Here is a 21,483-nt window from a genome sequence, read left to right as displayed (position 1 = left end):
CCATAAGTGCAGAAATCCACCGCTAATCATACCCTGGGCACTGGAAAACCACAGGGTTATGTGCTTATGGATGAGAAAGAAGAAAATATTTCCTAATTCCTTCCCTTCTTTCTTTTAGCATTTAGAGAGGCAAGCATGCTGAGAAATTATGGTCACCATCCTAAGTCCTACAGCAGGACATGTGAAAATCTGACTTAGGTAAATAGTGCAGAGTAAGCTGAGTTTTAGTGTATCTGCCCCTGTAGAGTGTTCCTTCAAATACTGAAGTAATTCTGCCTGAGTTACTAATTTGCTGCTGTCCCAACCCTCTTAGTGCCCCTTGGCTGCCCCAGCCTTTCTTCCCGGGACAGTCCAGATCTCTCCACTAAGGGGTTAATGCCTGCCACTAAGGGCTTCAGTGGGCTTCAGGTCCCTGCTCCTGGCTGTCATGACAAGCTGGTGTTCCTATGGCCTGATGAGACTCTTGAAACCCAAGCATCAGAAGGGGGGGGAGGGGAGTATGGAGTTAAGCAAGTGCTAGCCTGGCAGGATATAGGCCAAGATGGCCTTTTCTTTGCAGGCACAAACTGTGTTTAGGTTTCTGCTCTGTGGGGTCACCTGGCTTCCACTAAATTGTCATATCTTTGGGTAATTATCTCATAAACCTATAATCCATGGGAGTGTGCTCTCTTCCCCTCAAACTGTAAACCCTTAAAAAGCCACCAGTCCTCAGACACAAGGGGGCTGACCAAGTACTAAACCAAATAAATTAAGCCCACACCTACACATAATTTCAGTACTATTGAACTTAAGGATAAGGAGAAAATCCTAAAATGTATCAAAGAGAGACAGAACACATATAAAGGAAAGACAATTAGTTCCTCAGGAGGTTTAAAACAGTAGATGCTGGAAGTCACAAATATCTTCAAAATGCTTAAGAAAAATTAGTCTCAACAAAGCAATCTTTATGGAGCTAAACTAGTCGTTAAGAGAGAGGACAAACAAAAGGTAGTTAACTCTTTACAACCCCTTCCTGAGACACATGTCACCATGTGTAAGACACAGTACGAAGTAAAGCAACTGATAAACTTTTGGTAAATTTGAAAGATAATTGACTATTATTGATAATAATTACTAAAATTTAGGGGATTAAGCTCAAAGTGAATCGGCTCTTTGGGCAACAAATCTTTGATAAAGCAGGAAAAAACATCCGGTGGAAAAAAGACAGTCTCTTCAATAAATGGTACTGGGAAAATTGGACAGCTACATGCAAAAGAATGAGACTTGACCACTCTCTCACACCATACACAAAGATAAACTCCAAATGGATGAAAGACCTCGATGTGAGACAGGAATCCATCAAAGTCCTAGAGGAGAACATAGGCAGCAACCTCTAAGACATCAGCCAAAGCAACATTTTTCATGACACATCTCCAAAGGCAAGAGAAACAAAAGATAAAATGAACTTGTGGGACTTCATCAAGATAAAAAGCTTCTGCACAGCCAAGGAAACAGTCAAAAAAACCTAAGAGGCAGCCCACCGAATGGGAGAATATATTTGCAAATGACACTACAGATAAAAGACTGGTATCCAAGATCTACAAAGAACTTCTCAAACTCAATACGTGACAAACAAATAAACAAATCATAAAATGGGCAGAAGATATGAACAGACACTTTTCCAATGAAGACATACAAATGGCTAACAGACACATGAAAAAATGTTCAAAATCATCAGCCATCAGGGAAATTCAAATCAAAACCACACTAAGATACCACCTTACGCCAGTTAGAATGGCAAAAATTGACAAGGCAAGAAACAACAATTGCTGGAGAGGATGTGGAGAAAGGGGATCCCTCCTACATTGTTCATGGGAATGCAAGTTGGTACAGCCACTGTGGAAAACAGTGTGGAGGTCCCTTAAAAAGTTAAAAATTGAGCTACCCTATGACCCAGCCATTGCACTACTGGGTATTTACCCCAAAGATACAGACGTAGTGAAGAGAAGGGCCATATGCACCCCAATGTTCATAGCAGCATTGTCCACAATAGCTAAATCGTGGAAGGAACCAAGATGCCCTTCAACAGATGACTGGATTAAGAAGTTGTGGTCCATATATATACACAATGGAATATTACTCAGGTATCAGAAAGAACGATTTCACAACATTTGCAGCAACATGGACGGCACTGGAGGAGATAATGCTAAGTGAAATAAGTCAAGCAGAGAAAGACAATTATCATATGATTTCTCTCATCTATGGAGCATAAGAACTAAGAAGATCGGTAGGAGAAGAAAGGGATAAAGAAGGGGGGGTAATCAGAAGGGGGAATGAAGCATGAGAGACTATGGACTATGAGAAACAAACTGAGGGCTTCAGAGGCGTGGGGAGTGGGGGAATGGGATAGACTGGTGATGGGTGGTGGGGAGGGCACGTATTGCATGGTGCACTGGGTGTTATACGCAACTAATGAATCATCGAACTTTACATAAGAAACCAGGGATGTACTGTATGGTGACTAACGTAATATAATTAAAAAAACATTAAAATAAAAAAAATTCAAAGTGAACCTAAAATTGCAACAAATATGAAAATATAAAGGAAATGTTTATTAAAAGCATCTTAACGGTGATGGGTAGTAAGGAGGGCACGTATTGCATGGTGCACTGGGTGTTATACACAACTAATGAATCATCGAGCCTTACATCGGAAACCGGGGATGTACTGTATGGTGACTAATATAATATAATAAAAAATCATAAAAAAAAAAAAGCATCTTAAGGTCTATATATTGTTCAAATAAATGACAGGTTTTCTTTCTGGATTTTGCTACATTAAGGGCACATATTAAAGAATAGCCAAAGAAAACAATAGAAATGGAATGGATCACTCCCAGCTGTAGAGAGGAAAAGATGGGACAAGTAAAGGTAATATGCTCAATGAAATAGAAGGTAGGTAAGGAATGGGAAAGAAGCATAATATATTTTTGTGACTAAGACAGTAGAAATGAGTCTAGGGGCGCCTGGGTGGCACAGCGGTTAAGCGTCTGCCTTCGGCTCAGGGCGTGATCCCGGCGTTATGGGATCGAGCCCCACGTCAGGCTCCTCCGTTATGAGCCTGCTTCTTCCTCTCCCACTCCCCCGCTTGTGTTCCCTCTCTCGCTGGCTGTCTCTATCTCTGTCGAATAAATAAATAAAATCTTTAAAAAAAAAAGAAATGAGTCTAAATATGTCAGTAATCACAAAAGTAAAGGGATGACATTTACTATTACCTATAAAAAGTTGGACACTCTCATGTATTTGGAATATTGAAAACTAAACAAATTCCAGCTACTATAAGGTGTTTATAAGAGACACATATGAAACATAATGACATAGAAAGTTGAAAGTTAAAAGAATGGTAAAAATATACTGAGAAAATATTACCTAAAATAAGCCTGCTGTAGCAACATTAGTAAGATATTAAATGGAAATCAAAGCAAAACACAGTAACAGAAAAACCCTATAAAGGCCATTAGATATGCAGAGTAGACAGTCCTTCTGGGTCAGGTGAGTGGGTCCAAGTTAAGAGCCAGGTGTGATGACCAGGACCAGTCATCCAGGACTGATAATAATGATAGGTTTGGGTAATAGAACTTACACCAAGGCCTAAGCCTACTGGACCAATGTGTGTGCCTAGGTGCTTCATACAACAAACCTACAGTCATCTGATGGTCAAGTGACATGGTGCCCTCAACTAGTACAGACCCTAAGCTCTATAAAGATAGCTCTTATTAACTGATAAAAAAGAAAACCTTGCCAGGAACATATTACTGTCATGAACTTGGATGCACTTAATGCTAAACATTAAGAAAAATTTATCCAAAGAATAGCATTCTGTCACATGCTACAACATGGGTGAACCTTGAGGACATTAAGTGAAATAAGTAGGACACAAAAGGACAACTATTGTATAATTCCACTTGTATGTAGTATCTCGAATAGTCAAATTCATAGAGACGGAAAGCAGAATAGATGTTGCCAGGGCTGGGGGGAGGTGAGGATGAGAATTTATTGTTAAATGGTTACAATTTGGGATGACAAAAAGATACTGAAAGTAGATAGTGGTGATCATTGCAAAACAATGTGAATGTATTTAATGCCACTAAATTGTACACTTAAAATGGTTAAAATGGTAAAATTTATGTTGTGTATGTTTACCACAATAAAAAAAGAGAAATACTTGTAAAAAATTATCCTATCACAAAGGGAAATTTACAAATGCATTATTATGTTGGAGGTCTTAATATGCCTCACTCAAAAAATATACATTAAGGGGCACCTGGGTGATTCAGTCCGTTAAGTGTCCAACTCTTGATTTCAGCTCAGGTCATGATCTCAGGGTCATGAGATCGAGCCCCGTATCAGGCTCCACACTGAGCATGGAGCCTGCTTGGGATTCTCTCTCTCCCTCTGCCCCTCCCTCCTCCACCCATATGTGTGCGCGCTCGCTCTCTCTCGCTCTCTCTCTCAAAAAAAGAAAAAGATATATAATTACATACATATGTAGCAAAAAAAAAAAAACCTACAGAAAAATTGAATAAGCTTATTCCAATACATAGAATCTCACAATCAGCAAAGAGTCTACTTAAAGGAGCAGTTATGAAAGCTGAGCTTATCATGAACAATCTGTGAGGTAGTCACTATTATGTTCTGATTTTACAAGAGGTACAGAGGCTAAGTCACTTGAACAGAGTCACACAACTGAGCTCTAAGTAGAGCTAGGATATGAATCCAGACATTCTGATTCCAGAGCCCAACTTATAACCATAATGTTGGGTAATAGAGGCAAGAACAAAGAGTTAATAAAATAGAAAACTGAGAAACAGTAGAGGTGTTCAACAAATCAAAAGCTGATTCTCTGAGAAGACAAAATTACAAACTGCTTATGAGATCAATCCAAAAACTGAAAAATGAAGAAGGCGTATCCATCATGATAGAAATAAGGAAGACATACTACAGATATAGTAGAGATTCTAAAATATATAAGAGAATACTATCATCAACTTTATGCCAAAAAACTTTTAAAACATAGATGAAATATACGATTTTCTGAAAAGATTGAAATTCCTAAAACTGACTCAAAAGGCTGAAAACTAATAAACCACTGGAATTAAAAATGACTCAGTAGTCAACTTCTACTACTTCTCCCCCAATAAGACACTGGTTTTATAGTTAATGTTCTCCAAACTCTTCAGAAACTACTGTCCCCATCTTATACAATTATTTCATAGAACAGAAAAAGAGGATGATATTTATTAAGAAGACCCAAAGTGAACTTAAATGCAAATGGTGGGATGGGTACTCTATTACTCTTTATACTTTTCTGTATTGTTCAAATATTTCATATTAAAAAAGAGGATATGGAGCTAGCTCATCAAACAGGTATATAGCATATCTTTGATCCAAAATTTAATCATTATCTCTCCATCATTAATTTCTAAGTACTTTTTTTTTAAGTTTCTATTTCCTGTGGGTGGGATCCAAAATATCAGACCAACATGTATCTCAACAACTGTCAGCTTGGAGGTAACTTTCTCCCACAGACACCCTTTCTTTCAGAGAGAAACATAGGGGTTCTCCTCTGGACAGTTTCTGAATCTGTAACTGAGTGAATATGGCACCACTTGAGTTTCCAGGAGAAATTTAAGCAATTCCCACCTTGACAACATTTATGAGGCTCTGACATTCTTCAGACATTAGTCCTGCTTCTTCTACTGGGAATTATTTTTAGAAATAAGTCAACCTAATTCTTTCCCTGTGGGTGCATTCATGTTAAATTTCTTAACCCAGAGAAGAATCTGTCTTGGGGAAGAAGTGACCTATGTAATGCTCTGTTGAAGGCATAGGCTTGGAAAGAGTATGATTAGACTGAGTAATTTCAGCACAAGTTACTAAAGGAAGATTACCTTCTCAGAGTGAAAACCTTATCACACTGTGTTCTTCAAGACTACAAGAGGAATCTAGAAAGGTCACAACACAAGTTTTCCATTTCTTCACTGATCTGAGGGGAAAACTACATTCCAGGAAATACATCAGAAAGTTAACAAAAGTTTAGATGTGGTGAGTAATATTAGAAAGACGGTTTTAATTAGAATCAGGTGATAGGAAAGAGAATTCAACATTAAAGTTCAGCATAAAAATATCTTAATTTGTGAGTTCCAGTAGAATGGCTTACATACTATCTTTGGTTCAGCTGGGTCATTCTAAGGGCTGGAAACTCTCTCATTGAAATACTTTATGAATTTGGAAATGAATACTTTCTATTGTCACTCAGACTTTCATTCCTAATCCTGGTAATAAATCATTGCACATTATCCTTCAGTGAGGTTCCCCAACTGAAATGATGTTGAAGAATAATAACAGTTTTCTCTACTAAGAACATGCAAAGGGCAAGGGGAATCATATTTAAAATTTACCAGAATTTTTATTTAGAATTAAATTTTTAAAGGAAATATGTAATTTTTGGAAGTAGGCACTTCTTTGCAGAGTAAAGTCACTTTTTATTTTTTCTGGGTTTTGTTTGTTTTTTTGTTTTTTTATGTGGAAGGACACTGTTGCTTTGGGGCCACTTAATTACCCTTTTCTAGACACATCGGTACCGTAGGTGGTATTAGCTACGTTGACTGTAAGTCCATGTTTAAAGTCACACTGATCTGTAGTATGCCAGATCATTTTATAATATATAAAATAAGTTACCCTGTAATGTTACTCTTGATCCCCCAGGATAGGCAGTAACTGTGCATTTTTTTTCACATTAATTTCTGTTAATTTTTTACTGTAACTTTAACAAAATGAATTGTCTTTATGATGATTGATCATTTTTCTCAACCTGAGCATCTTTCATTGCCTGCATTTTTATTATATTCTATCATACTTTTTTCTCCACTAATGGTAACCATCAACATTGTACCAGAATTTCCTTGAAGTTTGTTGATTTTTTTTGTTGCCTTGCTAGAGTGTATTGTTATTGCTTCTTTCAATGTTTACATGTAAGATATGCTATTCCAACATGAAAACACTGGAGATATTCTATTTCTTACTTTACCCTTCAACAAATATTTGTTTCACGTCTGTCCACTGTGCAATAGGTTCTGGAAATGTAAAACCTAAATAAGACACTTGAAGCATTCCATCTCTCGCTTATTCCTCCCTTTTTTACCTGGCTAATTCTTCCTTCAAGTTGAATGTTGCAAAGGGGTAGGGTGATGATTGAAAACAGAAGATCAGAGTTGGCATCAAAGAAGTCACTGGGGACCTTTAACAAAAGCATTTTCAGTGAGGTGGGAGGGGACAGAATCCAGACAACAGGTGACACCTGTAAGGAATCAGAGCCAATGAGGACAGTCTCTTCATTTCTGAAGACAACAAAAAGAAAGGAGCAGATACAGCAGCAAAATGGAAGGAAGAGATCACCAAATGAAAAAGGTTGTCTGGGGTCCAGGAGAAATTCAAGTAGGTCCATAAACTTAAAAGCAAAGAGCCACATCATTGGGAGAAATTGAAGATATGAGAAAGAATGAAGATAATTTATGTACAAGACTCCAGGGTCATGTGTGGTGCTTTATGGGCAGAGATTTTTGTCTTAGGAAGCAGAAAGTAATATGACAACAATCAGAATCTAAAAGTGAAGAGGAAGGAAGAATAAGTGAAATGCCTCTTATTTCCATTAAGAAAAATGGAGTAGAATCATGCTCTAAGAGGAAGATAAGCAGAGGCAAAGAGTTCGAGAAGAAGGGCGAAGGTCTGGAACAGTTTCTCTAGGGATGGTGTGTTCCCTTTTAGGCCCCTATATCCATTCTCCATACTGCTCCACCTTGCTCTGTGCCCTGAGAGGCTGGCAGCTATGGATTGCACCAGCCAGTTTCCTAACACTCTTGCTTTTGACTGGTTTCAACCACTGGAAGGAAGGAGAGTTTGGGATATTTATTCCCCACACCTGGTGTCTTTCTACCGGGCCATGAGTTGCCAGTGGCCAGCGGCTGTGAGGACCACAGAGCCACAGTCGTAGTGGGTAGTAGTGCTCTCTCTGTTGCTAGCTCCAAGGTACTTCTCCATCTTTCGGTGTTTTCCCATAACCCTGGGCAGGCAATCTTTTCATTAAACTCTCCTAAAATTGGAGGGTGACATTTGTGTCCTATCTGGGATCCTAAGCGATACAGAATAAAGAGGAAACTGAGTGGAGACAAAAGGATCACCTTAGGCACAGGAGAGGCTAGGAGTTCTGTCGTGGTTATTTGTCCTGCTTAACCTTGTTGCTCATGAGAAGTAGATGAAGAGAATGGTGGGACAATGAAGTTTCATTAGAAAGAGTAAATATGGCAAAAGAAGAGGGAGAGGGCTTGAAAGGGCTGGTGAATGGGTCATAGAAGTAATTGCCTTAGACCTAAGAGCTGTGCTTTCCATGTGTATTTTGAGTTTAAGCAAAACAATTTTCTACTGTTTTCTTAAGTCTCTAGAACTGAATCATGATCTCCCTTGAATTTACCTGTACATTCAATGACTCTCCAGAAAATAGGAATACACACACACACACACACACACACTTTAGGTCGCTTCAGATCTGAAAGTGTTATTGGAATGTTATGGACTGAACAGTGTCCCCCAAAATTCATATGCTGAAGCCCTAATGGCCAATGTGACTATATTTGGAGACAGGGCCTTTAAATAGGCAATTAAGGTTAATTGAAGCCCTAACAGTGGGACCCAATCCAATAGAACTGGCATCCTTAAAAGCACATGCACATAGAAAGGCCATGCTAGGAGACAGCAAGAAGGTGGCCATCTGCAAGCCAAGGAGAGAGGCCTCACCAGAAACCAACTCTGCTGACACCTTGATCTTTGACTTCTAGCCTCCAGAACTGTGAGAAAATAAATTTATGTTTAGGTCCACCAGTCTGTGATGTCCTGCTCTGGCAGCCCAAGCAAACTAATACATATTAATACATCTAGCCTTTTAACATAGAATGGGAGCCACACTTCTTTGAACATGGAACCCAACGATGCATAATACTCCACTCTGCCCACATGTTCTGGCCACTCTCTTCCTCTTTACTGATTCAAGGCCCAGCTCCAATGTCACCTCCTCTGGGCAATCCCCGCCCCCCCCCCCAAGCCAGTCTTATCCTCCTTGAGGGAAGCCACTCCTTAGAGATAAGGTCTATCTGGTCTTAGATGATCACCTGTCTTCATTATTCTCTCTCCTAGGGCCAAAGTCTTAAAATTTTGTGAACTCACCCTGCTCTTGGCAATGCTGCGAACAAAGCAAGCACTTGGTAGGTGTTTGTGGACTAATTACTTGTCGTTGGTAATGAGGAGAGAGCTACTTAGTTTCCTGAGTTTCTATACTCAGGACACATCCTGAGAACAGATGAGAACGCAGAGCAAACAGACCATCACAGCCCTGGTTAGTGGCATCGATGTGACCCATAATGTTCAATCGAGACCACCCATCCCTGGCTGGCGAGGGAGCAGATGTGACGAGGCTGTTTCCTTTCACCACAGCTAGCGTTACTCAAGCTGCCAAAAAGCAATAGCCAGTTTGTTCTCATCCCCGAGGCACAGTGGCTTGGAATAACTTGTGCAAATCAGACCAACGAATCCTTAGGCCCCTTGCTAATCTGTCATTCTAGACATTGTCTAAACCAACAGAACCCCAGCAAACTATGGCCTGCTCTGAATATGTCTCAATAGTAGCTTTTATGCCTTGACAGCAACAGCAGCTTCCCCCACATGAACCTACCTCATTTAGCAGGCTTCTGTGGCAAATGCTATTAAAGCAATTCCCTTTGAACCTTGCATTTTACTTTTAAAGCCACTGGTGGAGTTAACTCTCCCTTTCTCCTGAAGACTGTATCACCTTTAAAACAGGCTCATCATCCACTAATCCATTTCCAAACCCAGTTCGGGAATCTGGGTTAAGCACAGTATAACAGAGCGAGACTGTGGCTTGATGGAGCAAGAGTTCCTTCTTTATCCTAATTGGCAGAGTCCTCGCGAGGGAAGCCAGAGTACCTGGTTCGAACTCCAATTTGTCTTCCTCACATGAATAATTCATGCGGCCTCCACACGAGCAGCCACTACAGCAGTAGGGGATGGTCCCTCCGTGAATCACTAGCTGAAGCCTGGTCTCAACAAACGGTCCCTGCCCACCCAGCAGGAAGCTTTGGCTTCTGCAAATGTGAGAGTTCTTGCTCAAGGTCAGGCTGATGGCCACTGAATGTTAAGTTACAGTATTGTCAATTTGGTATCAGTGATTCCCAATTTGGTTTATTTAACTAAGGCTGACCTGCCTTGACATTTAACCTTTAAAGGGATGCGGGTTGCTTCCCAATTGAAAATGCCGGTGAACATATGGTAAGAATATGTATATTTGAAGGTTTTATAGGCCTGTATATATCTGAAAATGGAACAGAAACTCAGAGTGATTCTGTGTAAAAAGAGAGAGGGAGAAGGAAAAAGAGCTAGGGAGGGGAGGTGGGAGGGAAAAGAAACAAAGAAATCTGACCACATCACTCCTCTGCTTGAACCTTCCATAGCTCCCATGGCTGTTAGCTCCAAAGCGCTCCACAACTCCTAAGTGACCCTGAAGAATGTGTCTCCTGCCTACCCCTCCAGACTCATTCCACCACTGTACCCCTTGTTTACTGCACTCCAGCCACACTGGCATTTTTGAGTCCGTGAACCTACTCAGGGTCTCCCCGTAGACTTTTCCCTCTACCTCCCTTTGATCCCATCCCCAAGCCTCCACCTGGCTCATCTCTCAGGCGGCAAGCAGGAGGCGGCTATCAGGTTTGAGTGACCTCAGACTGAATGAAATTCATAGATCTCACCCCACACCATTATGTTCCCTGCTGATATACAAGGTCTGTTATCACATAAGCTGCTGTGTCTTTGTGGATTTTACCTCCCTTGTCACTAAATTCTAGATTTGACTATAAGCTCCAAAAATACAGGAACCCCATCTGTCAACTCTGTATTCCCAGCACTTAGCAAAAGTAGCACGAGCGGAAGGATAAATGAATAAATGAACAGATTTATGAATGGGGTTCTGCATAGAGGGAGCTACACCAAGACCCAACTGGAAAATGTGCAGCCCATTGGCTTGTTTGTCCAGTGAGATTCTTTCCCAAGTGGAGGACTGACAGTCTCGCCCGAAGGAATAAACAGATGATAAAATGTGGACATCTCCACCAACCTCCTGCGTCTAGGTTTTAAAGCCTAAAGAGCAGTTCTTGTAGTGAGCTCGACTGAAAGGATCAAGAGAACTGAGACCAAGAAGTCTATCTCTGCCTGATGCCACTGAAGGACACAACCAAATTAGCCAGCCGACAGAGGTCTCATTAGAACACACCCTGGAAATCCCTCTAGCGTGCCACCCTCAAGAGACCTCTTGGAACCAAAAGACCTACTGGTTATTCTGTGATTACCTCACTAAGCCTCAGCTTCTGTGTTTCTAGAGATGGGTTCGTATTTAGTAGACACTCATTCCATTTCTTCCCTGCGCTTCCCCGGCACTGACTTCTCCCTCCATTAGGCACAGCAGGCACAGTGCCCAGGACGCAGGATACTTTTAGGAACTCACCAAAGTGATTTAACTTAAGACCAGAAGAAAATTAATATAATCTAGCCTGTGTTATATTCATCATTAGATCAAGATGTCACGCTATGAAGAAAGAGGTCCACAAAGGTTTAAGTGTTCAGGGCCCACTAAAGTCCCCCCGTCCCCCACCCCTTTTCAGAGATCTTCCTCTCCCCTGCACTATCGCCCTCGTTACAGCACTACATTCTTCTTCTTCTTCTTTTTTTAACATTTTACTTATTTGAGAGAGAGAGAGAGAGAAAGCACGGCAGGGAGAGAGGCAGAGGGAGAAGCAGACTCCCCACTGAGTGGGGAGCCCAATGAGGGACTCCATCCCAGGACCCCGGGATCATGACCTGAGCCAAAGGCAGAGAGACGCTTAACTGAGCCATCCAGGTGTCCCACAGCACTGAATTCTTAGCAACCAGTTTTGTGGGTTTTGTTTTGTTTTACAGTTCTGGGCTGTATTTATTGAAAAAAATCTATATGTAAGTGGACGCACACAATTCAAACTTTTCTTGTGCAAGGATCAACTGTACTATGTTGTCCACATGTACATCCAGACAATGGGTCTGTAATGATCGCCATTGTACAACAATGGGGGGTGCTATGTAGGGTATGTGCTCGGCAACCAGTTTTGATTTTGTTCCTGTGGTTTGATTGTCCCAAGACCTTCACTTGGCCCAGGCTGGGCCTCTCAGAGTTGCCTCTACTCAGTACTCATTGTGGCTATAGTTAACTAGTTTGGGGTGCCAGGGGAATATTTGGGGATGGGCCTCTCCCATCTGGCTGAACCAGTTTCTTCCTTATGAATTTAGACTTCCTTCTGAGATCCAGCCAGTCTGACTATTCCCTACCTGAGAGAAGATGAAAATTTGGGAACTGCTATTTCCTGGCATATGGACGTAAAGCAGAGAAAGCCAATCAGAGGGACAATATGCCCCCAAGGGAAGAGAGGACTAAAATCGAAGGTCCCAGACATATCTAATCTCAGGCTGGAGGCTGTTTCTGGGGCTGCTGGCACTCTGTCTCTTGGATTCTCTGAGATATCAGCAGGGTTGAATAGGATAGTGGTTCAGGGCCTGGGGTCAGGAGCTCGGCTGCCAATATGCAAAGTCCAATTGCTGTATTCCAGGTCCATGTCCCTAAGCAAGTTACTTAAGATCCCTATGACTCAATTTCCTCTATCATAAATAGGAACATGTGAGAATCAAGTGAAGTAATCTATTAAAAGTGCTTAGAATACAGAATAGAATACAAGACCAGAAACAGACCCATAAATATATTGTCAATTGGTTGTTTATAATGGTGCAAAGCAATTCAATGGAGATAGTCCTTATGACAAATGATGCTGGAATAATTGGCAATCCACAATCAAAAAAAATTTGACCGTCAACCAATTCTTTGCAACATATACAAAAATTAACTTGAGGGGCTCCTGGGTGGCACGGTCCATTAACCATTTCAACTCTTGGTTTTGGCTCAGGTCATGATCTTGGTCCTGGGATGGAGCACCACATCTGACTGTCCCCAGGGGGGAGTCTGTTACTAAAGTTTCTCTCTCCCTTTTCCTCTGCTCCTCCCCGCCAAGCTCGCTTGCCCTCGCTCTCTCTTGCTTTCTCTGAAATAAATAAATCTTTTAAAAAATTAACTTGAAATGGATCATAGACCTAAATGTAAACCAAAAAACTATAAAACTTCAAGAAGAAAACATAGGAGAAAATTTCTGTGACTTTGGGTTAGGCAAAGATTTATTAGATTGGACCTAAAAACCACAATCCATTATTTAAAAAGTGATTCATTGGACTTCATCAAAATTTAAAACTTCTAGTTTTGGTGGGTGGGTTTTTTTGTTTTTTGTTTTGTTTTTGGTAAGACACCGTTAAGAGAAAGACAAGCCACAGATAGAAAATATTTGCAAAACGCATGTGGGTTAAAGGACTTAGACTATGTAAAGAACTCTCAAAACTCAGTCAAAAGAACACAAAGAACCCAATAAGATTTGAACAGAAACATCACCAAAAGCAGATATATGTATGGCAAATAAGTCCATGAAAAGCTGCTCCCCATCATTACTCATTCGGGAAATGCAAATGGGAGGCACCACGAGGGAGCACAGCACCGCATTCGATCAGCTAGGATAGAGACCGAGAAAGCCCCCAGCTGGTGAGGACCAGGAGCACCTGGAATCCACACACAGCCGAGGGGAATGCAAATCATCCGGCCCCTACAGAACACAGTTTGGCTGTTGCTTCTAAAACTAAATATACACTGAATATAGGACTCCGCAGTCCCACTACTAGATATTTTTACTCAAGAGACATGAAAACATATGTGCACCCCAAACTTATACACAGATATTTGTAGCAGTTTCATTCATCATCATCAAAAACTGGAAACAACCCAGATACCTTTCAACTGGGAAACGCAGAAGCAAACTGTGGCCCATTCATACAACGGAATACTGCTCCGCAATAAAAAGAAACAAACAACTGATGCAGATATCAACATGAATGAATCTGAATGAAAAAAGCCAAACTCAGAAGGCTACATATCTCATGAACCATCAGTATTTTTTTTTATGTTCAGTTAGCCAACATATAGTAAGTACATCATTAGGTTTTGAGGTATCGTTCAACGATTCATTAGTGCGCATCACACCCAGCGCTCATCACAGCACGTGCCCTCCCTAATGCCCGTCACCTGGTTACCCCTCCCCCCGCCCCCTCCTTCTGTAACCCTCGGTTTGTTTCCCTGGTGTCCAGTGTCTCTCATGGTTTGTCTCCCTTTCTAATTTCTTCCCAGTTTTCCCAAACAAAAGACTGATGGTTCTCCACAGGGGAAGGGAGGGAGAACTATCGGTATTTTGTTTGGGAAAAGGCAAAATATAGGACAGAAAACCCATCAGTAGTTGCCAACGTCTAGGGGTGGGAAGAAGCCTGGATACAATGGGGCATGAGGGAACTTTTGGGGGTGACAGAAATATTCTCTATCTTGCCTGTAATGGGGGGCGACACGACTGTAAGAGTTTGTGAAAACATAGACCTGTACACTACAGCGAATGTGAATGCATGTAAGTTATATCTCAATAAACCTGGGTTTTAAATTTTTAGGGGAAAACAAAGTAACTTCATTTACTTAAATTGGTCTCAGGGGTTTCTGTGACTTACAGTCAAGGGTCCTGAGTGATAACAAACGTCCAGCTCACCGTGCTGCCTCTGCCAGCACCATTAAGGCCTGCATGTTTCAACTAGTTTAGAGGATAACCTGGTAACCAGGGGGGAAAAAAGTCTAATAACAAAGCAGCCCTTATTTGGGGAGCCCAGTCCTCAAAAAGGGGCCACTCTAAATAGTCCATCATTACACCTCCTTTTCCCTGTCTCTCTAAAGCTCTTCAATCCTGTTCTGCTCACCTGGTTTCCCTTCAGTGTGGGTTCCTTAATCTCAGCTCCTTGCCCCTGTGCGAAGACCATCACATTTTATTTAGGTGTCCACTCTAACAAGGCATCCTGCTTGTTGAGACACCTTGAACCTTTTATTTAGCTTCCTTGTGCTTAAGCTCTTACATCGAAGTGGCTTAATATCATCTGTTCTAAGGGCACCTGTGTGGCTCAGTCGGTTAAGCGTCTGCCTTTGGCTCAGGTCATAATCCCGGGGTCCTGGGATGGAGCCGCGAGTTGGGCTCCCTGCTCAGCGGGGAGTCTGTTTCTCCCTCTCCCTCTGCCCCTCCCCACACCCGCACCCTGCTCGTGTTTTCTCTCTCAAATCTTTTTTTTTAATATCACCTGTTCTATCTTGCCCCCCAAAAATGAAATTAGGTAATCAATGTAACAATGCCTTGTCACCCATAGACGTAAAGATAGAATCACTTTATGTCTCATTATAGGATTATCTTTCTTTATGCAACCGTTTTTCTCAAATGTTGCTTGTGAATCAAATCCAGATTTAAAAGGCCTGGGGACGCTCAGAGCATAAGGAAATCTCATGGTGGGGAGTTTTGTCAAACAAACCAAATTTGTTATTTGGCCTAACCTCCCCCCAAACCCTTATCCATGGGGATACATTACAAGACCCCCAGTGGATGCCTGAAACCACGGAGAGTACCAAACACAATATATATACTATGTTTTTTCCTATACGTAAATACTTGTGATAAAGTTTAACTTACCAGTTAGGCACAGTAAGAGATTAACAACAACAACTAAAAACAGAACAATTACAACAATATGCTCCAATAAATGTTGTGTGAATATGGCCTCGCTCTCAAAATATCATACTGTACTCACCCTTGTTCTTGTGACGATGTGAGATGATAAAATGCCTGCGTGCTGAAGTGAGGTGAAGGACGCAGGCATATGACGTAGCGTCCGACAACTACCGGCCTGACCAGACGTCATAAGAAGTGAGGTGAAGGACGCAGGCATATGACGTGGCGTCCGACTACTGGCCTGACCAGACGTCATAAGAAGTGAGGTGAAGGACGCAGGCATATGACGTGGCGTCCGACTACTGGCCTGACCAGACGTCATAAGAAGTGAGGTGAAGGACGCAGGCATATGACGTAACGTTGGGCAACTACCGACCTGACCAGATGTCATAAGGAGGACCACCTGCCTCCGGAACACGGCTGACCGCAGGTGACTGAGACCCCAGATAATCGCCGCCGACATTCCCAAACCTCCACACTGAGTTAATTTAGATGAGGAGGAGGAGGACAACACGAAAGCAATCTTAATTCACTTAACATGCTGTCTACGGGTTTTCGAGCCACTTTCACACACCTCTCACCTGATGCTCATCACCACCCCCCGGAGACAGTGATCAGGTATTATTCTCCCCAGCTGCCAGATGAGGAAGCTGAAGCACAGTGGGGTCAATGACTTGCCCAAGGTTATGCAGCTAATGGACCTGGGCTGAAGGCTCAGACAGTCTCAAAACTCTTACCCTTGACCTGTACAAAACAGCCCAAGAACTAAAAGAACCAGGAATCATCTGCAGTCTACAGAAATGCAAATAATTTTCTTTAACCATTCAAGCCCTCAAAACCCTGAAATTCTAAAGCCAAAGCCTCCAAGACATAAAATTCTAAATAAACAGAGGAGACTGCTGACATCTTCAAAGCAGAAAGGCAGTAAATGCAGTATCACCATGATAAAAAATGATTAAATGCTAATCATACCAGCTGAAATATCATCAAATTTTGCATTAACAGCTACAATTAAATAGTAGACTTATTAGCTACATTATGTTTAAGTGCATCCTGCCAGAGTCTTTGTATTTTCCCACCAAACATAAAAAAAGATCTTGAATCAACTTTAAGAGGATGGAAAGAAACAAGATAAAATTATGTCACCTATATACATAGTGGGGGGAAGGAATCTCAAAGACCCTGGAGGAAACAGCTGAGGCCTGCAGTTTCCAAATGTCAATTTGGAGAAGAATATTTTAGGCAGAGGTAGCCTTTCTGCTAATGAGATTCTAGATAAAACTTCTATGTAAATTCAACCTCATCTCCCTCCACCCCACAAAAATATCTATCTAAGAGGGTCTGCAGTGCAGGCATAGTCCTCTGCCGGCAGGAAAATATCCTACTATGAGCTGACCCAAGCTCCCCTGAAATCTGAAAGAGGCCATTTCTTTATTGATCAGATGGGGCCACCTTTCACTTTGTACACAGTCAGCCTTGGATGGATGCATAGAAGTCTTGGGTGGATGACCAAGAATCCCTTCATCCTCTGATTTTTCCCAGCTTCTTCATCTTCAGATCTCCCCCCCGCCTCAGGGTGCCAGTGCTATCTGGGTTTGCCCCACTTGGTCTGGACCACAGAGATCATGATTCTTGCCTCCATTCTGCGGAGGGAGAAGTTAGAGAGGATTCTCAGTTAAAAACTCCTTAAGCTCTCCATAGGCATTGTCTGCGATCTTTCTGCTTCTATGTAAAACCACTGCAAGATAAACAAGACTTCCTCTTGGCGGTACAGACGGTTTCTTACAGCCATCTATACTGGCTTAACAGGCCATGTGTTTTTAAGCTAAAAGTTTTCTTTCTTACCAGGAGTAAAGAGAAGTGATAAAGGGGAACAAGAAAAACTCACCCTGCCAAATAGACCTAAAAGCAAGTGTACCGTTCCAAACTAACTTTTTTTTTTCATAATCTAAACTTTCTATTCCCATCCTTCCTCCATAATAGTCTCTCCCAGTGGAAGAGATGCTTAAAATAAGCATACCTTGTAATTTTCTTCATAATAGACCACAAATAGGTCATTTTCAAAATTGATGTATGTTGCTTATAAAGTCCTCATCAACACCCATTTTATGTTTATTTGTCAAATTCCAATGCCTCGTACAAACAACTATGTGGCCAGAAATGAGGAGGGCTTTGTTGAGGTCTGTGGTTGAACTGCTTTATGGCTGTATTGTTCCGAATGTCCATCAGCAATGCACACTCGCAGGACAATGGGTCACCTTCCAGCCTATGCCTTTGCAGAGTTGCACAGCTCGTAGCAGACTTCAACTTTTGGAAACCTGTTGACATTTATTTGAAAAATTCCAGTTCAAAGGATTCTGAAAATTAAATGTCCCCAAATGTGATATCTTTGTTTAAAATTCTGAAAGGAAAGGGAGCAGGGCATGTGGATGTGCACCAGTTAAGGGTCTGAATTCATACATGGTCTGCAAGAATGGATTCATCTTTTCATTCATTTATTCAATTATGTGTTATCTGCCCATTATTTGTTGATAGTGTAAAGTCCTGGGATACATTAGTGAATCAAGTTCTTTAAAGAAAACCCAAGTCAAAGATGGGCAATTGTTCACTGGACAGAGGAAATTGATTTCCTTGGGAAAGGGCACTGAGAGATGAATTTAGGGTCTGCCCTCTGAGATGGGCTTCTCCATTGAAATTCGTTGTCAGAGACTCTTCCATCCCATTAAACTCAAAGCCAGTAGCTTGAAGCCAACGGTTCAGAAATATTCTCACCTCTGTGGAGCATGAGAACCACTTCAAGGGCATCAGTTTAAGGGGGATTATGAAGCTGGGGTCTAACCAATTAAAATAGCTTTGGGGGCAGATACCGTTTATGCTTTATTCCATAGGATTCTAGACACCTCTCTTGCTGTCTGTGTGGCCCTTAATGGGAACACAACTGGCATGGAGTCACTGGCCATATGTTCTCCAGCTTGCACCATCAGCACTTCTGTGCCATGAAAAAGGTGCTTATGAGAATTGTTAAAGGAAATCTTGAAAAGATAAAGACATTGCAAAAGAATACTCAGTACCTAAGGAGGAATGAAAGGGATCGCAGAATTCATTCCACTGCTCTGGATCCAAATCCCAGCTCCCCTGTTTCTTTTTCTTTTTTTTTTTTTTAAAGATTTTATTTATTTATTCGACAGAGATAGAGACAGCCAGCGAGAGAGGGAACACAAGCAGGGGGAGTGGGAGAGGATGAAGCAGGCTCATAGCAGAGGAGCCTGATGTGGGGCCCGATTCCACAACGCTGGGATCACGCCCTGAGCCGAAGGCAGACGCCCAACCGCTGTGCCACCCAGGCGCCCCAAAAGATTTTATTTATTTATTCGATAGAGATAGAGACAGCCAGCGAGAGAGGGAACACAAGCAGGGGGAGTGGGAGAGGAAGAAGCAGGCTCATAGCAGAAGAGCCTGATGTGGGGCTCGATCCCATAACGCCGGGATCGTGCCCTGAGCCGAAGGCAGACGCTTAACCGCTGTGCCACCCAGGCGCCCCCCCAGCTCCCCTGTTTCTAATTAATAGAACATACCATCCAGACAAGACTTAGGAGAGATGGGAAGCACTTCAATAAGGGATACCTAAAAGGGAGACCAGGCTTTCACCATTTCCTAACCATTGTATCCCTGTTTTCAATTCTGTTTATTCTGCCCCCCTTTTCTTTTTTTGGTTTAATGAGATTTTTATCTCTGCATTGATTTTATGTTCCCTCATCATTTATTTTTTACTGAGCTCTACCAATTTGTTTTATTTTCTATTGTCTTTTCATCTCCTTTTCATTTTGTGTGTGTGTGTACTTCCTCCTCCCCAAGAGATGTTGCTGCCTATAATATCTTTAAGATTCTTTGTCACATTCATAGAACAATCCCTCTTCTGATTTATGAATGTTTTCTGACTTTTTGCTTACTCCTTCCTCTTTTATTCATATGCATATGGCCTAATGTGTTTCTTTCTGGAGGTAATTCACATTTCTTGGGGCAATTCTATCCGAGGCTATCATTTGCTTGAAGACTTCTGTGAAGAAGGGCAGCCCAGAGCTTTACATGTACTGTATTATCTCAAAAACCTTCTCACCAAATGTGCCCTCGGCCCTGAACGCACATTTCTCCTCCTTTCTCTTCAGTAAGGATGTTGATTTGTGCTGCAATCTGGCAAGCACAGTTTCGTCTCTCCTCCACCCTCCCACTGCACACTCGGTTAGCTAGGAGGCTAGGGTGTACTGCAGACGATAAGGGTGGAGCCTCCACCTGACTCCCCTTCAGCTCCCCCCACCCGCTCTTCCGTGGTTGACAACTGGGTCTGCGTAGGGACACACCCGCTGCTTCTCTGGCCACGTTTCTCTAGATCCCAGGAAACTGAATGAAGGATCCTTTGGACCTGAAGACTATAACGTGTACTTTTAGAGAAATCTGACTCTGCTAAAATCTGAGGTTTCTAGGTTCTCAGTCCCCACCCTTAGTGTTAGTCTCAATTTCTCAGAACTGGCCAGATTTTGGTTATAGTGAAGTTTCTGTATTTCATCAAAGATGGAGTTTTCTTTTTTTTTTTTTTTAAGCAGAGGTTTTCTTCTTCTTCTTCTTCTCCTTCTCCTTCTTCTTTTTCAAGCAGAGGTTTTTCATTTTTTCCAGAAAAGTTTTTCCAAAACCTTTTTCAAGGTTTCAAGGAGGCTTGGTGACTGAAAATGCTTTAACTTGGACGTTTTTAACTGAAGGCTCTCTCATCACTCCTTGACCCATGGCAAGCTTGCTTCTACCTATAGCTGATCAGACCACTTTCTCAAAGATCACTACTGACTTCCTAATTGCTAAAAGTCTTTCTTCCTGTCTGTTTTGTTGTTATCACAATTTCTCTTTTTGTGATTGAAGTATAATTCACATACAGGTTATATTAGTTTTAGGTGTACAATGTGATTCAACAATTCTATATATTACTCAGTGCTCGTCGCGGTAAGTGTGCTTTTAATCCCCTTTATCTGTCTCATCCATCCCCCCACCATTTCCCCTCTGTTAACCATCTTCTGTATCCATTCACCCATCGAAGGAAATTTGGGTTGCTTCCATAATTTGGCTACTGTAAATAATGCTGCAATAAACATAGGGGTGCGTATATCTTTTCACTTTATATTTCTTCTGTTATGGCTCCCAAATGCCCATTCTCTTGCTCTTTTTCAGTTTTCCTTCAATTACAGCTATTCTCCCAAGGTTTTTGTTTACATGATCTAATGATCAACTCCATGCATTCCCCAGGCTTAAACTGCCCACTGTACGCTTTACTCCCAAATGTCTCTCATCTGTCCTGACCCTCTCTTGAAGCTCATACCCAGTTCCCAAAGTCTGACACCTGCACATGCGCACACCACGCACCTCATGTATGTTCGAAACCACTATTTTCTAATCGAGTGACTCTCAGAATGTTAATTAGTGTTGTGTAATTTGTCTTAAAGATTCACACATTATTAGTGTCCTAGGGTTGCAATAATAAAGTACCACAAACTGGATGGCTTAAAACAATTCATTCTTTCACAGTTCTGGAGGCTAGAAGTCCAAAATTAAAGTATTGGCAAGACCATGCTCCCTCTGAAGGCTTAGGAAAGAATCCTTCCTTGCCTCTTCCAAGCTTCTAGTGGTTGCCA

The 21,483-nt window shown here is 41.7% G+C and overlaps 1 long non-coding RNA gene across 2 annotated transcripts in view; it reads right to left on the bottom strand.

Moving 5' to 3' along the window:
• Window positions 1-16,003, bottom strand: part of LOC123795225 (uncharacterized) — a 186,939-nt gene extending 170,936 nt beyond the window's left edge. For both annotated transcript variants that reach the window (XR_006780404.2, XR_015726301.1), the window contains exon 1: window positions 15,888-16,003. This is a non-coding gene — a long non-coding RNA (uncharacterized LOC123795225). The remainder of the gene's footprint in view (window positions 1-15,887) is intronic.
• Between the last annotated feature and the right edge of the window lie 5,480 nt (window positions 16,004-21,483).

Source organism: Ursus americanus, chromosome 12, assembly GCF_024610735.1.
Source record: "Ursus americanus isolate L20-20 chromosome 12, mUrsAme1.1.p, whole genome shotgun sequence".
Classification (NCBI taxonomy): Eukaryota; Metazoa; Chordata; class Mammalia; order Carnivora; family Ursidae; genus Ursus; species Ursus americanus.
The sequence above is the reverse complement of the archived record's forward strand: the minus strand, read 5'-3'. Positions and strand labels throughout refer to the sequence as shown.